The following is a 9,147-nucleotide window of genomic DNA, read 5'->3' on the forward strand; positions in this document are numbered from 1 at the left end:
GTGTGCAAGGCAAACGCCCTACCCGCTGTGCTATCACTCCAGCCCCACACCAGCTGCTTTTCAATATATCATCTCATCTCTTAACATTTTTCAGATGAGACTATAAAAATTCAACTTGGTGGGTTATCAGAGGCATTCTTTTTTCCCCTGTTCCACATCTTTTGAATTATGATGTCCTTTATGCCCTTTGGGGCTCTAATGTGGGGCTGGAGCACTAACACAGTGGGTAGAGCGTTTGCCTTGCATGCAGCCGACCCAATTCGATTCCCAGCATCCAATATGGTCCCCCATGCACCACCAGGAGTAATTCCTTTGTGCATAAGCCAGAAGTAACCCCTGTGCACTGCCGGGTATGACCCAAGAAGAAAAAAAAAAGACTCTAATGTGTTTTTAATCGCTAGTACTCATTATTATATTTTCAGGGCTACAAAAAAAGATAGTTGGTACATTTATTAAGTACTCCTGTTGGTTTATGAGTGATTTGCTAACGATGACGTGTTTTGGTGTTTTGCAAAACTCAAGGCAGACACAGTCTTAGGAAAAATTCTCTTCATTGTTCTCCTTGTGTTATTGAACACAAAGTAGATTCATCTAACGTAAGTTTTTTGTTTGTTTTGTTTTGGCCATACCCAAGGTGCTCAAGGCTTTGCTATTCTTTGGGATCACTCCTAGCGAGAGCTCCAGGAACCATAATGGTGCTGGAGATTGAAATGATCAGTCACATGCAAGGCAAGATTTTTAACAATCTCTATACTATTTCTCTGACACCCAGGTTTTGCTATATATATTTGCAAATGAACTGGATCAGATTTGCAGCATTTAATGTTTTCTGATGGGAGGTACTTTGCATTTCATAAAATAAGATTCACTCCATGTGAGGAACTTCGTTTAGTTTTTTATCTGCTATCTCTCAGATTTCTCCTCTGCATATTGCTGTACAGGAAATGTCTGACAAAGTCATTGGTCAAATGACATATTTTCTAGTTCACCATTTATTCTTTACACTTTGGATTGCACTTGCCTATGTGAAATTAATTTTTTAATATTTGATTTTTCCCCTACATTTAATTATTTATTTTTTGGTTTGGGGGTCAAACCCAGTAGTGCTCAGGACTTACTCCTGGCTCTGCGCTCAGGGATTGCCCCAGGCAGCAGGGAATACCACAAGTAGTGATGGGATTGTACCCAGGTCAGCCCCATAGGAGGCTGTTCACACAAGGTAAGCGCCTTACCTGCACTGTGTACTTTGGCTCCTGCCTCAGAATTCTTGGATTTTTGTGAAGCCCATCCACTGTCTTTTTAACGTTTCACTGACTTAATCATACTTAATCACACCAAGACTATGCTTTCTTATTCTCTTTTGTATTTTTCTAAAGAATATTTTTCTTTCAGCGTATCTTACCAAACGGATTACAGAAAGTCCGCACTTTATCTTTCAGCTCTGCGTGAATTTCAGTTACAACCGTTCGGTTAAGTAACTCCAGTTCTGTGGGGTGCACTCGCGTGCTGGAGCGGGTGGGTGTGGAAGGATCACTGGAGAGGGCTTGCTGCCTGCTCCCCGCCCCCGCCCCGCCCTCCCGCCCCTCTCAGCTCCCCCCTCCCCCTCCCCCGGCTGAGTGGACCCAGGTTCAGTCTCGGTTAAGGAAATTCTCATCTTCGATCAGCACAGGAGGCAGCAATTCTCCACTAGCAATTCTCTACTTCGTGTCCAAGAGATCAAAATGTTTGTAATTTCCTAGAAAGAGGATTATTAATTGGAGGATCTGACCACAAACTGATTTGTGGACATTATGCAATATTATATTTTGCCTTCTGCGTGGATTCTTCAGAAAGTGAACTTGGCATTCTAGACTTAACTCAAGTATTTGGAAACACTAGACACTTGATTTGCAAAATTTTTGTGAACTGGATTTAATTTTCCACGTAATTTCCATTGCATTTTCAAAGATTCACAGTAAAGTTGCAGAAATGGTGAGGATCTTGGAAACTAACACGAATGAGACTGTTACACTAATTAGTGCAGAAAGTAAACTGGAGAAACCTGAGGCTGGAGCTCCAGTCAGTGCTGTATCAGATGTAAAGAATATGAATCTTTTTGAGATCCCCAAAAATATTAATATTGGTGACAGCTGTAGAAGAGTGTCAAACCTGCCTTCTTTTAAATTAAAAAAAAAAAAACTAAAAAAGGGCGTTTCCAAGTCATGTTCAGGGGGGACAAGTCATCTAAGTTTACCATATAGTTGTTTACCAAAAACAAAGAGCAGAGTCTTAACTTTTGCTCCTAAATCAAGGTACTACATAGAGGTTTTGTAAAATCAGCATAGAAGTTCAATGCTTCTTTTCTAGCTCAGTGGTTTTTAAAGAAATTGAGTAGATCTTGTGTGATTCCCCTCCCCCCCAGAATGCATTCTCATGCCCACCTAAGACATCCCTCAAGGTACAACAGTATTTCTAAAAGTATTTGTTACAAATGTTATAAAATACACCTAAAATTCACTTACTACGAAGTTACCTTGTTGATGTCACTTAACTTTGGGACAGCCCCTTCTTTGTCCCGATTAGTTCCCTTTATGTTGATTTTGTCTTTACTAAGTTCTGTTGTATACATAAATAGTCTTTCTAAGATCTGCATACTCAGCATTACAATGGTCATCATTTTTCCTAAACCCCATTTAAGTTCTATGAGAATTTCACTCCAAGGGCCAGAAGAATAGTGCAGTAACTTTCATTTTTTTCATTTCATCATCCTGTTAATCGTCGATTGCCTCGAGCAGGCCCCAGTAACATCTCTTTCATCCTAGCCCTGAGATTATATTCACGGCTCTTTAGGAGAATGAGACCCATCATTGTTACTGGTATTTGGCATATTTAGTAGGCCACGGGGAGTTTGCCAGACTCTGCCCTGTGGGCAGGCTACATTCGATAGCCTGCAAGTTTGTCCAAAGTAGGAATGAGATAATAAGATGTCGCGCATCTTAAGGAGCATACCCTGCAAAATAACTGGTTTTTCTGCCCCTGAGCAAGGAATTCAGATACAGGTACTCGAAGGGTGGGGGTCAGACCAGATAACCGGATGTCTCTCACAAGACTCATGTTGCAAGACCCAGGACTGCCTTAAAAACCTGTCAGTTCCTAAGCACCGACGCAAAATGCTGATCTTTAAACTATAGGCTAAGAAGTGATGTACCCTTAACTGGATTGGTTAGGAAAGCATATGTTGCCACAAATCTATTGGCCATGAAATGCGCGGGCTTTGCTGCAACGGCCAGTGCAGTAACTTAGCTAAGCATTTGTGCTATCCCTGTCATCCCCTAAGTCATTTCAATAAGGAAAAGGGATAGGGTGGAATGGAATTTTCGAAAAGAAGAATTTTACTTTTACTATCATCACTTTATTTTGCTGCTTCTTCATCTTTGCTGCTCAGATTTGTGACATCATAGGAGAGTCAGTGCTATGACATCTTACTGTCTGTGTGTGAATAGAAAAACAGTAAAGAAGCACCCACAGCTTTTCTTATGTACCAGTAATGATCACAATCACAATCACAAATCATCCTGTTAATCGTCGATTGCCGCGAGCAGGCCCCAGTAACGTCTCCTTCATCCTAGCCCTGAGATTATATTCAAGGCTCTTTAGGAGAATGAGACCCATCATTGTTACTGGTATTTGGCATATTGGGTACACCACGAGGAGTTTGCCAGACTCTGCTGTGGGGGCAGGCTACATTCAGTACCCTGCCAGTTTGTCCAAAGTAGGAATGAGATAATAAGATGTCATAATAAGATGTCAGGAGACTGCACTGTTCTCTTCCGGGAGCTGGGTTTTATAGTCTCTGAGTCTTGGCCGTTGATGGGATTACAGGGCTCCAGGGGGCCAGTTGGTGGGTGTGACCCCCGCCTACTGGAATTTGGAGGATCTGGGTGGAGGATGCTCGGCCCAAATCCAAGTAGGCTTGGAGATCTCGGCCCGGAACCCGCGTGACTTTTTCCCTCTGCCAGTACCTTCACCAGTACTTGATCACCAGTAATGATACATATCTTTTATTTGCCTGGTGATTTTTAGATGATAGACTAACCTCAACAATTTGTATTTTATGCACTTGTCTTGCTGTTGTAAACAGACATAACCAAAATTGGAATGGTGTTCAAAGGACTGGAACTTTTTTATAATTCCAGTTATCTTGGAGTTTATTTCAACTGAGAGAAAAAGATATCTAGTAATATTCCCCTCATTCATTTCTAATTTTAGTAACTTATTCTATTTCTTCCTCCATTCCCTCTTTTTAGTGATATTGTCTAGGAGTTTTTAAAGTTTATAAACAATTTCATAATATCAACTTTTAGTTTATTGTTTCACTTGTTGTTTTTTCCCTTATTTTCAATTTCATTGATAATTGATTGAACTCTTTCTAACTTTTTTTCTGGCTTATTTTGGATTAATTCTGATTTTCTCTAGTTTTCTAATGTGGGGCTTTCTATTACTGATTTATATATTTCTCCTCTACCTTCATCATCTCTTCTTCCTCTTGCTCTCTCTCAGTTTCCTCTGTTTCCTTTTACCTTTTCCTCCTCCATCTCTTTGTTTACTAACTCAACCTTCTTCTGCTTGCAGGAGACACAATAGGACTTTAATAATAAACACAGGATAAAAATATAAGGTTGAAAAGCAACTGTACAGGTAAAAGGTAGCCTTAAAAAGGGAGGGGCAGTCTTACTCCTTTCAGACAAAATACATTTTAATCTAAAAAAGGTAATAGGAGACAGAGATGAACAGTATGTAACCATCAAATTAGTAACAGAATTCAACACTCAATCACATAATTGCACTAAATAAAGTGACATCAAGCAACAGTTTGATTAACAGGTATTATGATAACTTGCAGGCTATGGAATGTAGTCTGCCAAACTCAGAGTCTGGCAAACTCCCCATGGCGTACCCAATATGCCAAATACCAGTAACAATGATGGGTCTCATTCTCCTAAAGAGCCTTGAATATAATCTCAGGGCTAGGATGAAAGAGACGTTACTGGGGCCTGCTCGAGGCAATCGAGGAATAACAGGATGATGAATGAATGAATGAAAAAATGATTAACAGTTTGTATTAACATTTTAACAGGCCAAAAGAAAGACAACAACTGCAACACAAGAGAAAAAGATATCTAGTGATATTCCCCTCTTTCATTTCTAATATTAGTAACTTATTTTATTTCTTCCTCCTTTCCCTCTTTTTAGTGATATTGTCTAGGAGTTTTTAAAGTTTATAAACAGTTTCAAAATATTAACTTTTAGTTTTTTGTTTCACTTGTTGTTTTTTCCCTTATTTTCAATTTCATTGATAATTGCTTGAACTCTTTCTAACTTTTTTTCTGACTTATTTTGGATTAATTCTGGTTTTTCTCTAGTTTTCTAATGTGGGGCTTTCTATTACTGATTTATATATTTCTCCTCTACCTTCATCATCTCTTCTTCTTAAATAGTAGATTTTAAGATCCCACTCTAACCACTGGATAGATCAATCAGATAAAAAATCAATAAGGAAACAGTAGCCTAACATGAAGAATTGGAAGAGTTGGAATGAATATACATGTACCTGGTTCTCCACCCCCAAAAGAAGTACACATTCATCTAACAGTATACAAGGAACATTTTATAGGTTAGACAACATTCTTGTTCACAAAACACATGTTCATAAAGTATGAAAATATAAATGAAATAGTTTTATTTCATAGTTCTATGAAGGTAGAAATTAACCATAAATTCAAAGCTGGAAAGAGTCAAATATTTGATGTCTAAATAATGTATTATTGAACAATCATTTAGTCAAGTAGATAATCAAATACTACAAAACTGCCTGAAAATGAATGAGAATTAAGAATAAACTATTAGAACCTATGGGATAGTTAAAATAGTACTAGGAGAGAAATAATAGCAACACAGGCTGATATCAGAGGACAAGGAAAGGAAAAAATAAACACCCTAGCCTCATCTCAAGAAACTAGAAAAAGAACAAATGAAATTCAAAGTCAGTAGAATGAAATAATTTTTATAAAGAGGATAAATAAATGAAATAAACATTTAAGAAGACAATACAGAAGATCAAAGGAACCAAATTGTTTCTTTGAAAGATTATACAAGATTCAGAAACCTTTAGATTCATGAAAAAAGTAAGTTCTAATAAACAAATTAGAAATGAAAGGGAAGAAGTTACAACAGAGACTACAGAAATACAAGAGACTCCTCTGAACAACTTTATGCCACCAACTCTCAAAACCTAAAAAAAAGAAAAAAATTTTAGACTCATCTCAGCCTTCTAAGGTTGAGTCAGGAGGAAATAAAAAACCTGAATATATGAATTACAATCAAAGAAATTAATATAGTCATCAGTAGTCTCATTGAACCAAACGCCAAATGAGTTTATTAGTGAGTTCTAAAAAACCTTTTAAAGATCGCTTATTATTTTTTCAATCTCTTCCAAAATGAAAAAGCTGAGACTCTTCCAAATAGGACCCATAAGACCCACATTACACTGATACCAAAAAGATACAACATCTCTCTCTCTTCTCTATCTCTCTTTCACACACACACACACACACACACACACACACACACACACACGAGAGAAAATTACAGATTTGAATTCCAAATGGACATTGATGACAAAGTCCTCAGCAAAATCTTTGTGAACTAAAATCAACAACATATTGAAAGTACTTCATAGGGGAGTGGAGAAATAGCTCAATTAGTTGAGTGCAGTCTTTGAATGCAAAGAAGGGTCCCCGGAGCAACAACAGGATTACTACCTCAGCACAGAGCTGGAAGTAGCCTCTGAATAATGCTTGGTGTGATGTGAAACAGAAACAACAACAAAAAGTACACAGTGGGACTTGGGAGACAGCACAGTGATCAGGGTCATAAGCTTTGCATGCACAAGAACCAGAGTTTAAATCCCCACACCATGTGGTTCCTCAAGCATCATGGGTATAACTCTACAGACCCACAGCACTGATAGGTGTGACACGGTGGCCTTTGACATCTCTAGGGTTGCCTTACTGGTCTCCAGCATCACTGGGCCTAAGCACTGACCAATGCAGCCTGATTGGTTGAGTATCTCTGAGATTGCTGAGCACTTCTTGGGAGCCCATCCCCCAAAAAAGTACAAAATGACTATGTGGGCTTTATTTCAGGGATGCAAAGATAGTTTAATTAATGTGATTTTCTTTTGTTTATCTTTGCTCTCACTTGCTTGGTCATGCCACTGACCAAACAAGTGGAAGCAAAGATAAACAAAAGGAACTACATCAAGAAGTTTCTGCACCTCAAAGGGAATGGTGACAAGAATACAAAGACGGGCCACAGAGTAGGAGAAATTATTTAACACCACTTATCAGATAAAGGGTTAATATCAAAGGTACAAAGCACTGAGAGAACTTTACAAGAACATAACACTGAACCCTATAGAAAATGGCAAGAAGAGATAAACCGAAACTTCTTCAAAGAAGAAATACAAATGGCCAAAAGGCAAATGAAAAAATGCTCTATATCACTAATCATCAGGGAGATGCAAATCAAATCAACAATGAGACATAACTTCACACTAGAGGGACTGGCATGCACAAAAAAGAATAGGGGCCCTTTGAAGGGATAGTAGTCAGGAGTGATACTTGACCTGCATACAGCTGACCCAGATTTCATCTCAGGCATCCCATATGGTCCCCTGAGCCCCAACAGGAGCGATTCATGAGCAAATCCAGGAGCCAATCTTGAGTCATGTTGGGTGTGACCCCTCCCCCCAAAGAGATACATGAATCAGAGTGATAGTATAGTGGGAAGGCACTTATCTTGCACCCAGGTTTTATTCCCCGAACCACATATCGACCCCCAAGCCCAGCCAGCAGTGATTCTGGAGTGCAGAGCCAGAAGTAAGTTCTGAGCATGGCCAGGTGTGGCCCAAAAACCAGGAAAAAAAAAAGAACAACAACCACCAGAGTTGGCATGGATGCAGGAGAAAAAGGTGCTCTCCTTTACTGCTGGTGAAAATGTCAACTAGTCCAGACTTTCTGGAAGACAATATGGACATTCCTCAAAAAACTAAGAATTGAGCTTCCATATAACCCAAAAATTCCACTCATGGGAATATACTCCTAGGGCTGAAACGTACAATGCAGAAAAGATATCTGCATGACTATGTTCATTGCAGCATTATTCACAATAGCCAAAATCTGGAAACAACCTCCAATGCCCTCAAACAGATATCTGGATATGCACATATCAACAAAGGATACCAATTGGCATAAAAAATGAAGCCATGCAGTTTGCTGGCACACGGATGGATTTGAAGAGTACCAGGCTGAGTGAAATGAGTCAGGGAGGGACAGGTACAGAATGATCACACTCATAGGAGGGATATAAAGAGATGTAGTAGAGAGAAAACTAATGCCTAAAGGAAATAGGAATGAAAAGGAGAATGGTCCTTAGTAGGAAGCTTACCACTGGGAGTGGGGAGTGGGGATTCTAAAGAGGGGGCATAGGTGAGGAAAGGGCTCATTAAGACAATGAAGGAGGGAAGTGGTCACTCTAGACCAGAAAGCGACTCTGAAAGGAGGTAAAATGATATTCGTGATACCCAATAAGTAGCATTGTAGCACTGTCCTCCCGTTGTTCATCAATTTGCTTGAGTGGGCATCAGTAACATCTCCATTGTGAGACTTGTTGTTACTGTTTTTGGCATATCAAACATGCCACTGGCAGCTTGCCAGGCTTTGACATGCGAGCAGGATACTCTCGGTATCTTGCCGGGCTCTCCGAGAGGGAACCCAATAAGTAACAGTATTATAAGCCATAGTGCCTTAAAATGGGGGAGGAGGAAGGAAGGACAAAGGAAATATGAAAAAGTGCTGTTGTAAAGGCAGGTGGGGGGGAGGGAAACTGGGGATATTGGTGGAGGTGCTGGAGGGAAGTGGACACTGGTGAAAAGATTGGTGTTTGACCATTGTAAGCCTGAAACAGTCATAAAGAACTTTGTAACTTTGTACTCATAGTGATTCAATAAAGTGTTATTTTTAAAAAGTTACTACTAATATAATACTCAACAATGTAAGGCAGACTTTTCTCTAAGAGGCAAAAGACAAGACTGTCCACTGTTTTTGT

Source organism: Sorex fumeus, unplaced genomic scaffold, assembly GCF_029834395.1.
Source record: "Sorex fumeus unplaced genomic scaffold, SorFum_2.1 ptg000046l, whole genome shotgun sequence".
NCBI classification, from domain to species: domain Eukaryota; kingdom Metazoa; phylum Chordata; class Mammalia; order Eulipotyphla; family Soricidae; genus Sorex; species Sorex fumeus.